This window comes from Heloderma suspectum, chromosome 1 (assembly GCF_057233095.1).
Source record: "Heloderma suspectum isolate Gila_16-S chromosome 1, 16-S_ref, whole genome shotgun sequence".
NCBI lineage: Eukaryota > Metazoa > Chordata > Lepidosauria > Squamata > Helodermatidae > Heloderma > Heloderma suspectum.
The window spans coordinates 74,867,814-74,883,845 of NC_139458.1; the positions used below are offsets into that span (position 1 = coordinate 74,867,814).

General features: G+C 43.6%; 1 protein-coding gene across 2 annotated transcripts in view; it reads right to left on the reverse strand.

The window, feature by feature from the left end:
- Nucleotides 1–16,032, reverse strand: part of RGS6 (regulator of G protein signaling 6) — a 319,263-nt gene that overhangs the window by 283,592 nt on the left and 19,639 nt on the right. The window contains exon 1 of one of the 2 annotated variants that reach the window (XM_084827537.1): nucleotides 7,089–7,165. The exons of the other annotated variant lie outside the window; for it this stretch is intronic. The gene's annotated coding sequence lies outside the window, so the exon portion shown is untranslated. Of the gene's footprint in view, nucleotides 1–7,088; nucleotides 7,166–16,032 lie in introns of those variants that run through there. 2 annotated transcript variants of the gene reach the window in all.

Sequence of the window (16,032 nt, forward strand, 5' to 3'; positions counted from 1 at the left end):
TCCCTTTCCCATCACCCTTTAGAGAAAGAAAACAAAGGTTGCTATTTTTGAAGATACGCTGCCTGCCTTTATAAAGCTGAATCGTGAATGAAGCCTCATGCAGGGTCCAGCTTCAGTTCTGGTCACTTCGGAGGGATGCCTGCTTCACCTTTGTTGTTGTTCAGTCATTCAGCTGTGTCTGACTCTTTGTGACCCCATGGACCATAGCACGCCAGGCCTTCCTGTCCTCCGCTCTCTCCCGGAGCGTGCTCAAGTCCATATTCATTGCATCACTGATGCTATCTAGCCATCTCATCCTCTGCCGTCCCCTTCTGCTTTTGCCGTCAGTCTTTCCCAGCATCAGGGTCTTTTCCAGGGAGTTTTCTCTTCACATTAGGTGGCCAAAATATTGGAGCTTCAGCTTCAGTATCTGTCCTTCCAACGAGCACTCAGGGTTGATTTCCTTTAGGATGGACTGATTTGACCTCCTTGCAGTCCAGGGGACTCGTAAGAGTCTTCTCCAGCACCACAGTTCGAAGGCATCCATTCTTCGGCGCTCAGCCTTCCTTACAGTCCAGCTCTCACAGCCACACGTTACTGCTTCACCTTACAAAGTATCAGAAACAGTCCAAAGGGGCCTGATTCAGCTTGGGTTTTAGGCTTTGGTTGAATCTGATGCACATCCCTAACACACACACGTAGGCGTGCACATGCCGCGCGCACACACACACACATACACACACAGTATGTATCTATACCCTTTCCACATACGGTTACAATATTTGCACACGTTTTCCAGCAGCACGGGACTGTACCGTAGGGAAGTGGCTCCCACCACACTCCTGGCTTCATGTGCATGGGGGTTTATGCATGGTTGCTGCAGATGCATTCCAATTCTTGACTGACTTCATTCCTTCTCACACTTGTACAATGCATGATTTTAAAAGATAGGGCAACATTCTGTACACTTTGATGGATTTCAGTGCTTCCATGCCCCATATATTTGTAAACAGCCAGTTTTCCTACACTAAAACCAGGATCTCCAGGAAAAGTTCTGCATCCATCCATTTCCTAAGCCACCCATCGCAACCCAGGTCTACCAGAGATAGGTCGTGTATGGCATGAAAGAGAGAAGATTGGTGATCGTATATGAGTTGGGGCAAGTAGCCTGAGTGTGAAACAGAAGGTGCACTTGTGAGAAGTGTGTGTGGGAGTGCACACACACAAAGATGGAACAGGTACAGAGCCAGTTTTACAAATAAGTATATCCCATAACATAGGGACATGGGGCAGTATCCTATTTGACATTACCATTAACATAAATTACGTCGTGCTAGTGTAAGTGACCTCTAGTGCAACGCCAGTAGTGTTTGGTGGCATGATGGGTTTCCCCATGGTGTTAAGGGATTTACAGGGGGTCACAGAGATATCATTTCTGGGACAATGTAAAGTACAGAGCTTGCAGAGTTACCTAGTAACATTCTTCTCCAAACAAGCACCAAAACCCACAAAACGTGCAGCACACAGTAACAGTACCTCAGTGACAGTGAAAGGAATGGCACATATATGCTTACAGCACTTGCATGTATACAAGTGCTGTAAGCATATATGTACAGAGCTACTGAAGAATCCAAATGGCACAAAAGTCCTCTTGGAAGTAAGTGAGTCAGTCCAGGGTAGAGGATTCTACTCAGGATTATCTTACCTGGGCTGGCTCCGCATCAACAGAGAGAGATAAGCCATGCCCATGTCTATGCCATTCCTTTCAGCATCACCGCAATGTTACACCAGTCAGGCAGACTACAGGAAGCAGAGCATTAAATCACAGCTGAAGGAGAGATGGCAGAGAATGGACTCCGGAAAGCCCATAATGAACTGCTGGGGCACAAGAGAAAAGACCCTTCAGAGAAGACAGCAAGAACGTCACAGGGAGAACAGAAAAACTGGTAAGGACTTTTTTCCCAAGATTTCACTTATAGGGCATAATCTTTGAGTCTGCAACAGCCAAGTCATACATGGGGAGGACAACGCAAAGGTGAGAGAGGGGCAAGGTGAGGCATTTTACCACAGAATCCCCACATGGCATTCCTTGACTCTCGTCTCAAGTCCATGAGCGGCTATGGACAGTCTTTTTTTAACCAGAAAGAAAAAGGCCTAAGGATATATAAGAAAATGTTGGAGAAAAGATACCTTTGGCTGTGGGTAACATGTAGTTGGCTCTACATCGATCTGTATTTTTAAAATTATAATTTTAGAGGCTTTACCAAAGTACACAGCATGTCTCAAGAATTGTGGAGGGGGGAGAGAGGGAGAATAAACTACATGTGCAAATTCAGATCATCACACTTCCAAAGATTAAACCAACCAGTGTAATTTAATATTCATACATTATCTGGCTCTACTCTCTCTTTGTTTTAGTGTGTTGTCTTGATACAGTTCAGCAAAGGAGATAACCAGGAAGTGAAGCTAAGCAGTTCTTTTGCCTGAGCTGCTCTCTAGATAGCACTCCGATACAGAAAGGGACATGGCTCAAGAGAATATATAAATATCTTATAAAGCATTGCAACACTCAATAATTAATTTTTTTCCAGCAAGAAGAATCTTTTATTTCAACAATACATGGCAGCAACAAAGAAGTGCTTTAATTCCATATCTGCTGCCACGTTACCTCTGATGTGACCCAAATGAAGACAGAAAATGGAAGAGCCCCAACTTTTCTTTTTGAAGAGTATTACTGCAGATGAAAATATTAAAATGTAAGAAAGCTGCCCTATCCTTCTAAACAAGAAATAATCGCCATCATCATCACCACCAGATCTGTAGCCCTCGTAGGAACATAGGAACCTGCCTTAAACCATTGGTCCATCTAGCCCAGTATTGTCAACACTCACTGGCAGTGGCTCTCCAGGGTTTCAGGCAGGCATTTTTCCGGCCTCAACTGGAGAGGCTGGGGATCGAACCTGGGACCTTCTGCATGGAAAACAGGTAGGTGCTCTACCACTGAGCCAGGGCCCCTCACCTCCCTTTTACCTGAATATCTCTGAGTGGTATTGAGTGCAATTTACATATAACTAAGCACTTTACAGCCGCAAAAGGCGTAAAATATGCTAATTATGGCTGTAATTAGCCCAAGATATGCTCATTGTGGCTGCGACTGGAGTATCTTGCCCTGTTTACAGAGAGAGGAAAAACCACCAAAACCCAGAGGACCTGCTGGCAAGGAGAGCTGGTCCGCTGTGGACGCCACAGGCCAGATTCTCAGGAACCTTGCCTCACTCAGGTCCATGGCGGATTCCTCCAGCACCCCTAGCCTCCACTGAGGATAAGGCAGCTTCCTATGTTTCTGATGCCAACCATGTAAATGAAGCTCAGGTCCATGTGCCCCCTCCTCTCCTTCCTCCTCTATTTGTGTTTTCCAGATCCCTCCTGCTCTTCCTCTCTGACATCGAACCATAGTTTGCCATTACATCCAAAGTGGGCGGACTGCACTGTTTACAAACCATTGTTTCCCCACTTCATACATGATGGCAAACTACAGCTACAAACAAGGAAGCACAGCACATCATGAAAGCAGAGGAGGGAGCATGCCAGCCCGATGCTGATGCTAGCCTGGTGCAGTGGAAGGGGTGTGCCTCGAGAGGTGGCAGGTTCTCCTTCTCTGGAGGTATTTAAGCAGAGCCTGGACAGCCACCTGCGCATGATGCTGTAGCTGCATCCTGGGCCTGCATTGAGCAGGGGGCTGGATTCGATTCTCTCCACCTTCTAACTCCCACAAGCCATAGTGGGAGAGCTAAATACAGCACTGTTCAATATATCCTGCAAGGAACTATTCAGTACCATTTAGGCCATCAGTCAAACCCTTAACAATTTGTGCCATGGTATGCAAAGGCCACTGAACACACACTTCCTCATATTAAATATTTCAGACTTTTCTTTCAAAGAGCTCCTCTTGCAGAGCACAGGAACTAAATGCTCATTGATTTGCATTTAGCATCTGTTTTGTCAGCAGTAATTTGAGATTTATATCCTGAATGCTGAGCTAAAGTAAAAAGCATTTCTTTGGGCCAGATCCCAGTATTAGTTAAGAATACTTGATGGCAGAGATAAAAGACATCCCTAATAAAAGATGTTTCGAATCACATGTTAACTCAATAGCACTGGTCGTTAATCCAGCAGCTGCTCACCTGCAACTTCTACTGCAAGGCTAAGGGCTGGGACTCTTCTCCCCAAAGCAGAGTCGCAACCAGGAACTCAAGTCTACAGGTTCCAGCTGTGCAGAACTCCAGATATGCAGGCACTGCAGCAAGCCAAAAGTGAATTCAGGGAATGCTGATCAAATTCAGGGAATGCTGATCAAATTTGCAGATGACACAAAATTGGGCGGGATAGCTAATACTTTGCAAGACAGAAACAAAATTCAAAGTGATCTGGATAGACTGGAGCGCTGGGCAGAAAACAACAGAATGACATTTAATAGGGATAAATGCCAAGTTCTGCACCTAGGAAAAAGAAACCAAATGCACAGTTACAAGATGGGGGATATGTGGCTCAACAACACGACAAGTGAGAAGGATCTTGGAATTCTTGTCGATCACAAGCTGAATATGAGCCAACAATGCGATGTGGCTGCAAGAAAGGCAAATGCTCTTTTGGGCTGCATTAACAGAAGCATAGCTTCCAAATCCCAGGAAGTACTAGTTCCCCTCTACTCAGCACTGGTTAGGCCTCATCTGGAGTACTGTGTCCAGTTCTGGGCACCGCACTTGAAGAAGGATGCATACAAACTGGAGAGGGTTCAGAGCAGGGCAACAAAGATGATCAGAGGACTGGAAACAAAGCCCTATGAAGAGAGACTGAAAGAACTGGGCATGTTTAGCCTTGAGAAAAGAAGACTGAGGGGAGATATGATAGCACTCTTCAAGTACTTGAAAGGTTGTCACAGAGAAGAAGGCCAGGATCTCTTCTAGATCATCCCAGAGTGCAGGACACTGAAGAATGGGCCCAAGTGACAGGAAGCCAGATTCCGGCTGAACATCAGGAAAAACTTCCTGACTGTTAGAGCAATGCAACAATGGAACCAATGACCTAGGGAGGTGGTGGGCTCTCCCACACTGGAGGCGTTCAAGATGGGGCCGGACAGCCATCTGTCAGGGAGGCTCTGACTTGGATTCCTGCATTGAGCAGGGGGTTGGACTCGATGGCCTTGTAGGCCCCTTCCAAGCCTACTATTCCATGATTCTATGAAGTAGCCAGGTGCCTTTCGAATGATCTCAATACCATATAGAACAGGGGTAAGGAACCTCAGGCCCATGGGCCAAATCCAACCCTCTAGGGTTCCCCAGATGGCCATGCCCCTTTCTCTGGCCACACCCTCTTTCCCCCGACCGCCAGTTATTTTATGGTTTTCTAGCTTTTGCACAGTTTTCCCATTATAAAAGCTGGGAACGCCTCTCCTAAGCTTAGTTACTGGCAGTAAGAGCTTTACCTTAAAATATGCTGGTATTTTGGCTCCACCCCTTTTGCCTTTGGCTCCACCACTGAGAGCTTCGATGAAATTCAGTTTGGCCTTCAGTCTGAAAGAGATTCTCCACCCATCATAGAACATGGGGTCACTTATGGGCCCTTCTAACGCCAAGGCTTGGGAATGGGCCACTCCTACATCATACATGTTGGGAGATCCAGGCCTTGCAGGAGGTGTGCGACTAGGGGCTTCCCAGGAGGGATCATGTTGGCACAGGAAAGAAAGATCTGTGTTGCGGGACCCTCCTGTGCAGCCCATGCATTTGCTAGAGCTTTCCTTCTTCCTGAACCTGACTTAATCAGAACTTGGCTTATTTTCCAAAGTCCTCAGCCTTACTTACATTTTGCCATAATCCAGCTGAGAGTGTAAAAGGCTCACTGTGTATTCTTATGGTTGTATCTTCTACTAGAGAGTGACATTTGACGATTTCCATGTGCATGGAAGGAAACAATTGCATACAGTCCCATATTCCAAAGTGGATGCGATTTTGCTGTCTTAACCTCCATTCTGTATCATTGGTGATCTAGGTTAGACGACTAACCAATGTGTTGTACCTACGGCTGCATTCAAAGACTGCTTGGAAACTTCCATTAGTAAAAAATACAATTGTTGGGTTACTAAGTGGAACTCAGTTATATAGAACATATCTCAACAGTTCTTAAATCAACAAGAATTGGCTACAGGTCTGTTTCCAGGCACAATTCAATATTATAAGTATTATTATATTTATTCAATATTATAAAAGCCCTAAATGACTTGGGACTCAAAAACCTAAAGGACCCCTTTCCACCACAATGTATTTGCCTGAGCAATTTATTCATCATTAGAGGGTCTCCTCCAGATCCCTCCACCATGTCAAATTAGGTGGGTAAAGACTAGAGAGGTTGGAGGGGGCAATGACTACAGAGCCTTTTCAGTCATGGCACACTACCTATGCAATGCCCTGCCCAGAGAAGCTTGTCTGCCAACTGTATTTCATTCTGGTACCAGGTGAAGACATCATTATTCACCCAGGCTTTTTAGTTGAATAATACCGCTAACTTGACTTTATGATGATTTCATATGCTTTGTTGTGTTATACTGAATTTTCTATATTGCTGTTCTAATTTTTGTATCATTTTCTATTGATGTTTTATTTCTGTTGTATGCCATCCTGATAGTTCCACTAAAGGGCAGGCTCTTAAATAAATAAAACTGGGGTAGTGGAATTGGGAAAGGGTGTAATTTGGACTTTTTAATTCAAATATGAAAGTACCATTGGACATGGTTCAACATTGTTAGGTTATATCACCCAATGGTCTCTTAACTCAGATCCTAGTCATTATGATATCCATCAGGATTATAAGTAAAGCTGCACCTTTCATTTCTACCACAATCAACTACTGGGTGGGTAGCTGACAAAAAAAAAAACTGCCATTCTAATTAGAAATATATTTTTAATTAGCGCAGTGCTGAATCCCCTCCTGGACTTTCACAACCTCTTCACTTCCCTGCAAAAAAGGCAGTTCGTTGTTGTTGTTTTTGCTTCCTTCATGAGATAGTAAGAATTTCTGAGAAATGTCTTCATAAGCATTGCTGCAGGGCTTACCTTACTGTAACGCGTGCGCTTTCTTTTTCAGCTTAGGTCCTGTTCTCCTGCACTTTGCAGTCTCCCCACTTGCTTGTGCTTTCTGAAAAGCCCCCGTGAGGACGTCACCAGGACTTCCTCCCTTGGGACTTTCCAGTACTGCTGCCTGCTGAGGGCATGAAAGCTGAGTGAGGAGGAAGAGGAGGAGGAGTGGTGTCCTTTAAACAACAAAAACAAAAATGCCTGGCTCAGCTTTCAGCCCTCAGCTTTCAGTCCTCATAGGGGCTTTTCAGAAAGCACAAGCAGCTGAAGAGGCTGAAAAGCACAGGAGAACGGGACCTAAATTGAAAAAAGAATGAGCACGCACGCACACACCTTGACCACCTCATTACAGTAAGGTAAGCCCTTAAGCATTGCACACTAAGAAATTTCTCCAAAATTCTCACCCCTTCTCTCAGTTTTGGAATATGATTTCTTTTCACCCCTTCTCCCCAAGAAACGGTTGAAAATAAATAGATTGAAATATTTGACACAGCACTGTTTTTAATACCCTATTTCAAGAACTTAGCTTCTCTTGAATATTTAAATTCTTTCACCTATAACTGTATATTTCCACTAATAACATGTCAAGCAGCACAATTCTATGCATTTTCACTCAGAAGTAATTCCCACTGTCTCCAATGAGGCTTACTCTCAGGTTAAGTATGCATGGGATTGCAAGCTGTGGACAGCAGGCTAAGGACACTTACCAGGGAGTAAGTCTTATTGACCTCAGTGAGATTTACTTCTGAGTAAACATGCAGAGGTTCACAATAGCACAATGCTGATTTGTTTCATATACAGTCAGAGCCAGAAATATTGGAACAAGGTTAACTGTTTTGGCAGTTGGCCTCTGTACACCACCACATTGAAGTTGGAAGGAAACACACCCAGATGGGAGCGAAGTCAGGACTTTCAGCTGTAATGCAAGGGGTTTGACAAAAGTGAGGCACCAACCATTCGGGAAGTACAGCCAGTGGCATACACACATCCCCATCGTTGGTGGCTCATAAGTAATGGAACGAATGGCTGACAAGCAGCTGCATGGCCAGGTGTGGCCTGTTTCCTGGGTACCCCATGACCAATCAAGCAGATAAAAGGCCTGGAGGTGGTTCTGAGTGTGACATTTGCATCTGGTAGCTGTTCACTGGAACTCCCAACATGAGGTCCAAAGAGGTGTCCATGTGAGTGAAGGAGGCCATCATTAGGCTGAGGAAACAACATAAACCCATCAGAGAGATAGCAAAAACATTGGGAGTGGACAACACAACAGTTTGGAACATCCTGAAAAAGAAGGAATTAACTGGCAAGCTCAGCAACAGCAAAAGGCCTGGAAGACCACGGAAGACAACTAAAGTGGATGACCGCAGAATTCTGCTCATGGTGAGGAGGAACCCTTTCACAACATCTAGCCAGGTCAAGAACACTCTTGAGGAGGTAGGCATGTCATTGTCAACATCTACAGGCAAGAGACGGCGTTATGAATGTAAATACAGAGGCTTCACAACAAGGTGCAAACCACTGGTAACGCTCAAGAACAGACAGGCCAGATTAGCCTTTGCCAGCAAACACCTAAAAAAGCCTGCCCAGTTCTGGAATAAGATTCTTTGGACTGATGAAACCAAGATTAACTTGCACCAGAATGATGGGAAGAGAAAAGTATGGAGAAGCAAAGGAACAGCTCATAATCCAAAGCATACCACATCATCTGTCAAACATGGTGGAGGCAGTGTTATGGCATGGGCATGTATGGCTGCCAATGGAACCGGGTCACTGGTGTTAATTGATTACCTGACTGCTGATAAAAGCAGCAAGATGAATCCTGAAGTGTACAGGGCTATACTTTCTGCTCAGATTCAGCCGAATGCTGCCAAAGTGACAGGACGCCACTTCATATTGCAGATGGATAATGACCCAAAACATATAGCAAAAGCTACCCAACAGTTTCTCAAGGCAAAGATGTAAGATGTTCTTCAATGGCCAAGTCAGTCACCTGATCTCAACCCAAAAGAGCATGCTTTTCACTTACTGAAGACAAGACAGAAGGCAGAAAGACCCACAAACAAGCAGCAGCTGAAGGCAGCTGCAGTAAAGGCCTGGCAAAGCATCTCGAGGGAGGAAACTCAGCATTTGCTCATGTCCATGGGTTCCAGACTTCAGGCAGTCATTGACTGCAAAGGATTTTCATCCAAGTATTTAAGGCGATCCTGAAGTTTGAAATGATGTTGGTTTGTTCCATTACTTATGAGCCACCAATGATGGGGGGGGGTGCCGCTGGCTGTACTTCCTGAATGGTTAGTGCCCCACTTTTGTCAAACCCCTTGAATTACAGCTGAAAGTCCTGACTTCGCTCCCATCTGGGTGTGTTTCCTTTCAGCTTCAATGTGGTGGTGTACAGAGGCCAACTGCAAAAACAGTTATCCTTGTTCCAATATTTCTGGCCCTGACTGTAGACAACTCAGTTCTCTTTAGATATTTTTAAGTCTCAATTTGAACTTTAGAACAAAACCATTTCCTCCATTTCGGTTTTCATTCCAAAAACAGATGCACAAATCCATAAATACTTAAAGAGAGCACTGGCTGCTTGTCTTACCCGGTACGCAATGGAGTGGGAAAAATTAAAATAGAATAAGAAATGGAAGAAGTCCATTCTGTACTCCCTTCATATTCCATTTAGGAAAGACTCTCAAGTACTCCTGCTTGAAACCTCTAGGGAGCCCTAATCAACCTGACATACCTTAATCTAAGTTTGTTTTCCAGGTCATCCTCTCTTTCTCACCACTTCTGTTTTTAGAACTCCTAGTAAAGGAGCACAATATCCACCCAAGACAATTTCTCCAGGCATGCAACAGTTTCCCCAGAGCAGAGATGGTACTTTGACTCAGTAAGAGAAAGTGCAGTGACCCAGTTGACATCCAGGCATTATTTCCTTTGGAACTATGAATATGTCATAAGGCCAAGAGCATGTGCTGTGCGGTACAGAGGGGTGTGGCTGGCATGCTCAGCGTCCCCCATTGTTCCCAAGACCTCAATGAGATGAGCACCATGTGCCCCAGCAATTTTTTAAAATCATTTTTGCAGCACATTTTCAAAGAAACACTTCTATTATTATTATTATTATTATTATTATTATTATTTTACAAATATTACAAACCATTAAAATACATTACACGAAGTATAAAACCATTTACATAAAAACATATGAAGCCAGACAGCCACCCATCGGGGATCCTCTGACTTGGATTCCTGCACTGAGCAGGGGGTTGGACTCGATGGTCTTACAGGCCCCTTCCAACCCTACTATTTGATGATTCTATGCTTCTTCTATTATATAAACAGACAGCACGCACAGAGACAACATATATCTCTGCTGCTAGGTTTTACTCTGGTTGTATTTTTATCCTGTAGTTTTAATGCTTTCATATTGTATATATTTTTTTGCTGTACTTGTGGTTCTAATTATTCAGAACTGCTCAGAGAACTTCAGCTATTAGGTGGTACAGAAAATACATACATACATACATACATACATACAATTTTGAGCAATTAACCATAAGTCAAATCCTGGACCTTGTCTTTTCTTTTTGAAATTGTTCCCTCAGGCCAGCCAGTAAGACTTGTTAGATTGGTGGGTACCAACTACAGGGCCTTTCCAATGGTGGTCCGACATCTCTAGAACCACCTCTCCAGAGAGGCACATATGGTTTGGTCGCTGCTGGCTTTTAAGAGAACTTCGAAGGTGCTCTTTATTCCAGCCCATGTCTGATGAATGCACTGCACTTGAAAGTTGTTGTTTGTTTTTACTGGTTTTAATTAATGTTTTTGATCTATAGTGTGTTGTATTTATTGTATTTCAGGTGGTTTTTGTGTTTAAATTGATTTACTTTTTTGGTACACTGCCTCAGGAAAGCAATGTACCCTGAAAAGCAGCTTAGATATTCATTAAATAAGTATAAATCAATAAAATATTAATACAGAGTCTATAGGAGTTAGTAGGCTACTAGTAGTATATTGGTAAATCTTGAAGAATTCCCACTGGGTGTCAAAGTAACCACTTTCTGTACAGGGATTATAGAAAGTAATGTGTTCGAGTGAGGCACACCAGTGTACCAGGCATAGGGCAAGACCTACGAAAGCTGTTCCATGGCTGTTGCAGCAGTAGCATCCTCAGAGAAGAAAGATGAGGAACCAAGTTGTCGTCATTCCACATTTATGAGCAGCTGTGCTGCCATTTGGCAGTCCAGCCAGCATGCAGGGAAATGCTGCTGTCTTGTATGCAGAAATGATTGCTATGGCTGAAGTGGGAGTGATGGCCCAAGAACACCTGTATGTGCAAATATGGGGTGCTGGATGCTTTTTCCAATGAGCCTTGCATGTATCACTGACAGGTCTAAGCCAGCAAAGGCTTCTCATCTTGCCCCATCATTACTGGGGATGCCACTTCTGGCAGTGGCATGTATTGTTTCTTGGGATTCTTCCATTGCTACTCTAATGTGGAGAACAAAGAGAAATCATCGTCTTGGTTCATTTCACTTAAGCCTAGGAGAGCTTCCCTCCTCCCCCACCATTTGAGCCCAGCCCTGGCGCCCTGAGCCAAACTATCCTGTGAACTCAGCACACTCTTGAGTGTGCAACGCTGGGGCAAATCCCAACAGATTGAAACATCTCCATTGACAGAATCAAAGCAGCCAGTCTTATCCATCTGAGACAGCAATGGGTATTTACATAGAGTAAAACTGCTTTCTAGCTACATTAAATCCCTGTTGGCATATTACCTGAGATGTTTGCCTTCCTCTAACCAGTTCTGCTAAAGCAATGTCATAAAGTCAGATAGATCGAATCCTTCAATTTTTATACACCTTTGATTCCCCATTCACTTGCATCTTGTGTCTTCTCTTCAGTGGATATAGCCTTCAAGTCCCCATATTTCATTTTTGTATGTCTCTCTTCTCATTGCTTAATCCTAGTAATTCCAAAGTGTGTGTGTGTGTGTGTGTGTGTGTCCCTTCCTTACAGCACAATGCACAAACACTGGTTTCCTCATATGCTCCTGTGGGGTTGATTCAGAAAACACACATTGCCTTTCCAGCTATTCTGTGCTGGTCCAATGCTTTCCTTTTATCATTTATGCAGAAGTAATAAGTTACAGGTTAATTAAAGAATGGTACAAGTATTCCATTTCAAAATATATTCTGTTTTTTATTTTCATGCTTGAGTTGGAGTCTGAAGAAGGGAAACAAGGCTTACAGGCTTTGCCTCAAAAAGCAGTATAAAAATATTTTAAATAGTGAAGAAATAATAACAGACAGGCATCTTTCATGAGCAGAAAAAAAATATATTTTGCCATTTTTGTAATCATGGAAGTACCTGCTGCAATTTTTCATGTGTCCCCTACTTGAGAAGTGACAGTGCTCACATGAGTAGACCATGTACCCAAGCAGTTAATCATGTGGATTAGCCAACTGCTGTAACACTTACCGCCTTAGCCAAATTGTAATTATAGGATCCTTCTTAGAGGTATTTTATGGGTTCAGGGCTCCAGAAATGGAATAATACTTTTTGTCAAGTGAATCATATAGACCATCCTTCTCCAAGCCAGTGCGCTCCAGGTGCTTTGAACTTCAGCTCCCATCAGCCCCAGCCAGCATGGACAATGGGCAGGAATCTGGGAGTTGTAGTCCAAAATATCTGGAGGGTACCAGGTTGGGAGAAGGCTGAAATAGACTTACAGGGCTGATCCCTCCACAGGGACAGAAATTGAGACACTTGTATTCTAGTTGCTATGGAGGTGACTGACACACCAAGCAGGTGCTGCAGCCACCAATTTGATTTGCTGGGGAAACTGTGATGGGGAGAACTGCCTTCTTCACAAGGGGAAGACAACAGACAAGGAAAGCTGGCTGCACACTTGGCCAGCTCTTGCAGGAGATAACAAAAGGATTCCCCTTACTTAGTGCATCAGGAAATCCCCTAGTTATCTCCAATTTGTGATTGGAGATAACAAGGGGATTCCTCTCCCAACCTCCTCCCCAACTCCCCTGGTAGCCAAGTAGGTGGGACCACCAGAGGGAGCGCAAGCCTCTGCAGGCCAGGCAGGGAACCTCTAGAGGTTTTGTAATGTTTACTGGTGCTATGATGTGTTCTAAGCTAGTTTGAAGGAGAAGGCTATCAATGGCTACTAGTCCTGATGGCTCTATGCTACCTCCAGTATCACAGGCAGTATGCCTATATTCACCAGTTGCTGGGGAACTTGGATGGGAGGATGCTGTTGCACTCATGTCCTGCTTGTGATTTTCCCATGGGCTGCTGGTTGGCCATTGCATGAACTGAATGCTGGACTAGATCCAGCATGGCTCTTCTTATGTTGTTTAGATTTTTAGAAATTTTTAAAATAACTTGTGATTTTAGTAATATTGATGATGTTGCTGTTTTTGTGTATTGTCTTCCTTATTCATTTTTTGAATGTGGGAAGTATTTTAGTTTCAGAAACAGCATAAACATCTGAAATAAATAAATCATAAAATAAATATATAATTTCTCCCAAACCCATTACCATATTATGGTTTCCCTGAGCTCCCTCCAAAGCTACCAAGTTCTCCTTTCTGTTCATGAGGAGACAAGGTTTGTTTTGTTTGCTTTCCTGCCAGATGGCACAAAGCAGACTTCTTTGGATGTGGCCCTTAGAGCTCTTGTTTTTATGAGCTGTATTATTGGAAACCTAAAGCCCTGGGCCATTTGGATTTGAGAAATAGTGCCCAAATGAACAAAGCAATCAGTATGGCTTAGATTTCAAGGACTTGTGAAAGTCATAAAAAAAATCAATCCATGTTCCCTGTTATTGTTCAGTAAAGTATGCCACATATTTTCCTGTGTTGTTTTAAATGTGCCCCTGTTTTCTGCAGTGCCCAGTGGAAAGAAGCAATACAACCACATTCATTTCAATAAAAGTGCTGAAACCCATTCTGGGGATAGAGTTCAGAACTTTGGATAGCTCCTTTAGAGTTTTGGCTGGTTCTGACTAAAATCCAGAATGCATTCACAGCCCCACTGAAATCGGAGCAACCAGCCTCCACTGGAGGAGAGCCTCCTCTCTCTGTAGAAGAACTCCATGCCGTCTGGAATAGGGCTTTATGATTCTATACAGCTTAGCAATGTTCAAAACATGGATATAAATCCAAAATATTCCATATATGATGTGTCTGATGCTGCCCAATATTAACAAACATTAACAAAATGAAACCAGACCCTGAAATATAGTATAATCCTCTTGTATCCTGCCAGTCAACCAGTTCAGTTGTGCAGAAGCTTGTCCGGAGGCCCAGAGTAAAGGGGGAAGGGGGAATGTAGGAAGAAGGAAAGAAAGGCATGGATGGAGGGGTTTCTTAATTCATTTCTCAATTAAACTACACCTGATATCTCATATTTGTAAGGAAATCAAGATACACAAATCGTAACAAGGTTTCAAAACCTGCCGAGAGCAAAAACATGCAGAGACTGAATATTCCTTTTTACTTTCTGCTACTACTACTTGCTACTACTACAAATCAGTCAATCCTAAAGGAAATCAACCCTGAGTACTCATTGGAAGGACAGATACTGAAGCTGAAGCTCAAATATTTTGGCCACCTAATGCGAAGAGAAAACTCTCTGGAAAAGACCCTGATGCTGGGAAAGACTGAAGGCAAAAGGAGAAGGGGACGGCAGAGGATGAGATGGCTAGATAGCATCACCGATGCAATGCATATGAACTTGAGCACACTCCGGGAGATTGCGGAGGACAGGAAGGCCTGGCGTGCTATGGTCCATGGGGTCACGAAGAGTCGGACACGACTTAACAACTGAACAACAACTACTACTTGCATAAACTGCACCAAATAGTAAAGAAACTAAGATACAAAATCTCCATACACTGCTGTTGTGATTAATCGATTTTTCCAGGCAGGGGTGGCTCTACCTATCATTAGGCAAAGTGAGGCAGCTGCCTCAGGCAGTAAGTGTTGGGGGAGGGAGGGAGGAATGGCAGCAAGTTGCCAAAAGACAGAGCTGCGTGTGCCCCCTAAGCTAGCCTGTTGCCCTCAGGTGTGGTGGAGGATGCTGTCCCATTGCCGGTGCTGAAGTAAGATTAACCTCTCCATCTGCTTGGCTTCTGTATGTAGAATGTGGCGACATCTTGCCTGCACCTCAGGCAGCCTAGGCCTGGCCCTGTTTCCAAGCATGACGGAACAGATGGATTACATTCATATACACAATCATTCTGTGTATATGACCTGTACACTACAGTCAACATCTGAAGCCCTCCTCCAGGAGCCTCCTCTGAGGGAAGTTTGGAGGATGGCAACAATGGAGAGGGTCTTTTTGCTGGTGGCCCTCCAATTATGGGATGCTCTCCCCAGTGAGGTCTCCCTGGTACCACTATTGCCATCTTTTTGTCACCAGGTGAAGACTTTCCTCTATTCCCAGGTATTTGATGACATTTGATGGACTTCTTAATTTAGTTGTTTTATCGGGCTGTGGCATTTTATTGCTACCTGTTTTCAGCTGTTAAATTGTTTTAAATTTTTGTATGTTGTAATTTTTGTTGTAAGATGCCTTGAGCCTTTTATCTGAAAAAGGCATCTATGAAATAATAACTATAACAACAACAACAACAACAACAACATTTTTGCCTGTCAATGGCAGCCAAGTAAATTCAGCAGTTCTTCCAGGATATAGCTAAACAGAGTTATTGATTACCAATACAGATTCATGTGCAATTTATCTTAGTGAATCAATTAATGTTTTACACACACACACACACACATATATGTGTGTGTATATATATATATATATATATATATATATAGAGAGAGAGAGAGAGAGAGAGAGAGAGAGAGAGAGAGAGAGAGACATTGGCCTAAATATCAAAGGCACTCTTCTCTACAGTTTT